Raw genomic sequence first — 6,413 nt, forward strand, 5'->3', positions numbered from 1 at the left:
TGTTCGCTGGTTTTATTAATGTTTTGTAATACATCTCTGAATCACTGATGTGTTACTTGCGTCAAATTTGGCTTTTATGCAAGATTTTCTCTGCACTCTACATTACAGCTATACTGAGGGGGTGCACCTGAGCTGTTACCCTGCGTGTAACCTCTGGCCCACCTGCACGCACTGCTGCAGTCACAGCACGGGCAGCTGGCACCTTTGATTCTGAAGCTTCCCTTGAAGACTTCCAAGCCATGCTGCCCTCGACACAGGCACGAGGCGGAACACTCTTTGAGTGACTGCAGTCTTGCCCAGCCCTTCCACATGGAAAGAGGCAGCATATTGGCTATTTGCAGGGGCTGGTGCGTCAGGCTCTCACAACTGAAACTGCCAGGGTGATCAAAGAGCTGATGCCAGGGCACCCAATCAACTTCCAGAACATGCTGCTAAAACTAATGGTCAAGACTGATTCCTCAGTCTCTACTTGCAGCAGCAGCTTGTCTTGTGCACCCCTTAGCAAAGGCAGCTGCTGTAACAGGAGTGCTAGATACCCACATGAGAAGTGTAGTGAGGGCATCCTGCAGGTATAGAAAATTAATCTTTACATCTTCTCTTCCTGAGGATGAAGACTCCTGTTCTTTGTCACTACTCTTTTGAGGGCAGTCCTGTATATTTGAATTTTTTCCCACTGAGAACAAGGAGAGCAAAGAACTCCTGGCCTGTTATGAGAGGCGAGGAATTTCTGCCCTCATTAGTTATAGGACTGTCTGCTTGACCTGCCTGGAATGAGATGGGGTAGTGGGAGTGCACTGACGGTGTAACCCATCTGATCTTACCTGGGCTTGCAGTACCATATGTCCTGCAGTTTTGTCTCTTAACTCTTCTGGCCTCCAAAAGATGCTGAGAAGACTGACAACTATAAAAAACAAAGATGGTTCCAACCTGGAGAAACCTCTTCATTTACTTGCAGGAAGAAGGAGATACCTTAAAGCCAACAGTTTTCTGAGCACATATCTATATCTGAACATGTCTATGTATGAATATAAGTAGGTCTAACCAAAAGTTTGAAACAGAGAACTGCTGCTGCTGTGGGGAAGACAGCCTTGGCAGCCCAGTCCAATGATCTTGTCTGAGCCATGCCAAACTTTCATGCTAATTTAGTGCATGCATTTTTGTAGCTTTTCTTGTCATTAGAATAAAAAAGGCAAGCCATATGCTTTGTGTTAACCCATAGCCTAAGTCCACCCACTTTTTGCTTGGTGGGTGGGAATACAGTAGGACACAGGAAAGAGCTATAGTTGAGGTAACTTAGGCCTTTACTTGTCCAAAGAAACTACTAAAGAACTAAATATGATGAACATGGCAGGTGGCCACACTTCACAGGGCAGAGAAGCCTGTGGGAAATTTGCTGTTCCCAACCTCCCTGGAGACTCATCAGTGGAACACGTAAGTGTACTAGCCAATGCATGCCACTTCTGGAATTACTTGGTATTGGCCAACTATTTTTGCATAGGTAATCTTTTCATTTCATGCTACTGTAAAGAACACAATGTTTTTCTTCCACAGCACAGTCTTGTCAGAGCCCATGCAAATGCATGACCTTCAGTTTTAAAGTGGTCATTTGCATCAAACCTATATTCAACAGGAGTAGTAGTTTAACCAGTAGGTATTCATAAGCTATGGAGATAAAGACTGAGATAAGTGTAGAAAGACCTGCATCTTAATGACAATAGTGAATTTTTTACTGATATTGGTATGATTTTTGCATGAAAGTCCACATTAAATGGTAGATTTTCAACATAAATACATTTTGGAAATGAGTGTTGAGATTGCAGAAGTAAGCATCCTAAAGTATCCACAAGGGGAGTTCTAGTTCTTACTTCTCACCTTTTCCAAAGAGAAAAAACTGGTGCACAAAGTTGTATGAACATTCAAGCAGAGTTATTACAAGAGGAAGAGAACTCACTAAAAAAAGTGCTTGGCAAGCAGAAGTCTTAAAGATAAAATATTCCACAGGAAATCCATTAAATTAGACAAGTATCATAGACAAACTTGGATTTTCAAATTTAAACAAATCCCAGGAAGCCCAGACATCATTTGTCTCTCATTTCTCACCTGCTTTCAAAGTGAAGAACTGCTGGCCTAGGCAAAACATACAAGGCTAAACTTGTTTGTTTAGGGCTGCTGAGGCTCTGTGTCCATGTCCCTTGACGGCTCTGCTCACAAAATGTGTATGGAGAGACCATTTTAGTGTTATTGTAAAATAAGGGTAGAATGCCTCCAGCAATGCCCTTCCCACCAAAACTATGCATACCAAATACACAAAGCAAACAATAAAAAACAATGGCACAGATCAGTACTTCCACAAGAAAACAGCAGATTTTTAACGGAAAAAACATTCTGAATAGAGAATACCTGCCTGAAAAGCAAAATTGTTCATGCACTTTAACACTCTGCAAGTTACTGCACACTCCAGAATATTCCAGTTTTCTGGGGTTTTTTTTAAGCATAAGAGGTATTGCAGATTCAAGTGCAAGTAGTGAACTATTTCAAATAGACATAAATGACAGGGAGCCTTTTATTCCAACTACTGCATCTGGATCCTAGCCAATCCCTCAATGAAACGTATAATTGGATAAATGTAGGTTATGGCATTAGTAGTATTCAAGTGCCTCTATTCTATTTGAAAAGGAAACAGTTTTTCTGACCTTTAAATCTCACTACAAATAAAGAAGCAATTATTTCTCAATAAGCACATCTGTTGAAAATTAAATTACATTAAAGAAAAAATCGATTACTATTTTTCCTAGCTTTCATAAACCCTCCTAACTTGTCAGCTTCCTGAGGATCTGCCGAACTACCTTGTCTTGTGTCTATCCTTCACACTGTGAAACTCCCAGAGGTGAGGCTCTCTCTTCATAAGTGGGGGAGGAAACACACTTGGAAATGTAAACTCTGGCAAATTTTTCATGTAAAAAGCAAGAGACAGGGGATCTTTTTCAAAGCTGTGCTTAGAAAGCCTTTTTAAGAAGCATAACAAAAAGGTGCACTCTCGTATTATTTGCTGAAATTTTATCCAGCAAGTACAGGGTTTTATTAAAATACAGAAATTCTCATAGTCACTGAAATCACAGAAATTGAGCTGCAAACAACCACCTCTCACTTATATATATACCATCCCTGATATAGAGGTAAAAAGGCACCCTTTCCAGCACACGAATTTACTGGCATACTTTTTCACATTTCTGGACTAGTCCTTGATGACATGTTTAAGCAGCCCTTTCCTCTCTGATCTATGCAGCAGATAATTTTTGCACAGCCTGTTTTCACTCTGTGCTCAGCATGCCCACTGGCTCTGCAGGAGTTCTGCTCGGGAAGTGAGAAGGAAAGCATGCACCACAGATCCACTAAGCAGACACCAGCCCACGTGTCTTGAAAAAAGGCAATAGGCTGAGGATTTTTGTGGGGTGTTTTCCTCTTTTTTTTTTTTTTTTTTAATGACGAAACGAAAGGTTTTTTCACCCCTTGGTAGAACTACTTTAATTTAAACTTGAATTATGGACATAAAAGACTAATTTCACTCATTTTATTGTTGTCCAGATTCAGGAAAGTTTTTAACTTTTTTTTTTTTTTTTAATCAGGATATTTATTTTGTCACTACTCTTCAAAATGAAAATCCCTCAACCACTCTAAGTCTGCAAATAACTGTAAAGCTGGAGTGAACTTCTGACACCATTACAGTATACTGAAATCAATGTTGTAATCCTTTAAAATAGCCCACTCAAATATATAGTATATTTTCTATATTATATATTCAATTAATGCATACAATTTATATATGCGTATATATGTATATATATACACATACATAATGTTAATGAAAATGATTGAACCACCTTAATTTTCCACATACAGAGGGAAAAAATATGCAGTTTGTCATTTAAGAGGGCAAACCATGGCAGCATCGAAACATACCCACTGGAGAAAATCAGTAGCAACAGCTGAGCACTGGCCACCACAAACACCAGCACTGTATGTGTATCACTAAGGGATCTAAGTGACAAAGACAGAATGATTTGATCATGTATTGCTCAGCAACTAGGTGCAATCACACCAAAATCTGTTCTTCATGGCTATGTTGCCTTCACCACTATTACATTTTTGGAACAAAGCATCTATCGTGCTGTAAAATCATAGATAAGGAGAACAAAAAGCATAAATTTACATGCACACATGAAACTTCTTCCTTAAACACCTCAAAGCCAAAAAATCCGAAGGATGACTTTAAAAATCAGTCTCCTGTGCTCTGCTGTTCTGGATTAAAGGAGCTAGAGAGGACATTAAAGAAGTTAGTTATCAGAATCTTTTGCCAAATAAAACTTATGCTGAATTAAGCTATGTATTTCAAAAAACCTGTTTCCAAATCCCAAGTTAGGCTGCAAAAGAAAATTAATTTAAATATCTCAATCATCACTGCTGCATCACTCCCTGAGGAGAAGCTGCCACATTCCAGTGCAGCTGGAATTCAAGTGGCGGCCCCAGTGGAGGGGTTATTGCAGGTCACAACACAGAGTCACTGGAAAAACAAAGAAAAACCCATGAATACTCCTGGGCTCAACTTTCTTTTTATCCTGGTATTGGTGATGTTTTAGCAAATGACCTTGTCATTATATTTTATATAATATCTCTGTTATTGTCCACCTCTCAGCAGTATGATATTTTTCCAAATATTTTTTTCCAACAGTTTTACTTAAAACTGAGAATACAAAAAGAAAGGAGGACTTGAACTGATATTTCACCTGTAATGTCTAGCAAGAAATAAAATATTCCCAAACAATCTGTTGTTTAATATAATGCAGTAGAAACCAAGCACAGATAAATATTAGGTCACTAATTTTTTACAGTCTCTGAGCTTTGGGTACTCTGGAATAGCAAGCCATGAGTGCTAGGTCCCTGTGGTTTGCAGTGACTACAACTGGTGCAGGGTGCTCAGCACTTCCCAAGACCAAAAGTTAAGTTGCAGACCTCCTGTTGGAATACATATTTCAAGTCAATAGCCATCCAAACTTACCTGCTTATCGCTGAAATGCTAGGTGCGAATAAAAAGATGTATGGCTTCAGGAATGTTGTAAGTCTTTGTTAGCAACAGCAACCCTTCCTTGAAGGTGCTAGCAAAAGCTTTTTTATAGCAGCAAGTGAATCAAGAAAATAAAACAGAAAAATTAAGAAGTATTTAGCATTTTCTTAATGTTCTCTAGATATTATACATACAGTCTTTAAACATAATTTAGATTTCTTCAAAAACTGCCCAAGCACTTGAAACACTGTTTTTAAGAAGGTCTCTATAAAACACAAGTTCCATGTGAAAATAACTGGACTATGAAAAGATTAGAACCAGCAGACAGTTCTAAATGAATATCATACAGGCACAGAAAATACTCTTAAAAACACTTGACAGTATTGCTTTAATTATATTTATGCTAAAAAAATTATGACATAGGCTTAGTATTTTTATGGTAAAAAATACATGTAGGTGAGATTTGAAAAGTTCCATGAAATGTACATGCAGCAATCCTGTGCACAACATCCACTATCCAAAGGTTTGTTATTGCTGTTGGAGAACAAGTGAAAATATAAGAAAGTAAAAAAAGAAAAAGCAATTGCTTACTGCAAATATAATGTCCCATTCAGATTTTTAACTGAAAGCAAGTTGATTTGATTCTGATCTCTGTTATAGCCACACAATTACAACTTCCCCAGAAATGTGCATCCAATCCTACCGGCAATTCTGTAAATTAGATTAAAATCTGGGCCAATATGTGCATTAATTTAAGCATTCATATTAGATCAAGTAAACCCTATGCAATAACAGCCCATGTATAGTTAATATTCTATCCATACATCTATTCTCGGTGAATGTTAAATGACTATAGGTATAGGATCTGAGAAATAATTTGTCCTTTTAAGTCAAGAAGTCACATGAGAGTTTGTCAATGGAATAAATCGGTCGAGTCTTCTTTGCTAGAGTATCTCTCCCCACTCAAAAATACTTTCAAAAATGAACCATGTTTTTTTAATAATGTTTTCTTATTCTGACATTGCAGCACATGAAATGGGAAACCGACCATCAGCTGAATAAATAAGAGAAAAATCAGGAAAAAATACTAGACAATTAAAAACCTGTAATGAATTGTTACTATTCTCTCAAACACAAACCAGCTGCATTACCCTTCCCCCATCACTATAAGGTTTCACAACCCAGTAGCTGCTAAGGCAAACTTCTGAATTACTCCACTTTTACTCCCACCAAGCCTTTACCAGGGGCTGCCATCTTTCCTCATTTAATTGCATTTCTTAGCTAGAAGATGTTTGCTGTGTGGTTGCCATTTTCCCAGACAAGAATCAGGCAGACCTGAGTAGACTAGTGC

Source organism: Anomalospiza imberbis, chromosome 6, assembly GCF_031753505.1.
Source record: "Anomalospiza imberbis isolate Cuckoo-Finch-1a 21T00152 chromosome 6, ASM3175350v1, whole genome shotgun sequence".
NCBI lineage: Eukaryota > Metazoa > Chordata > Aves > Passeriformes > Viduidae > Anomalospiza > Anomalospiza imberbis.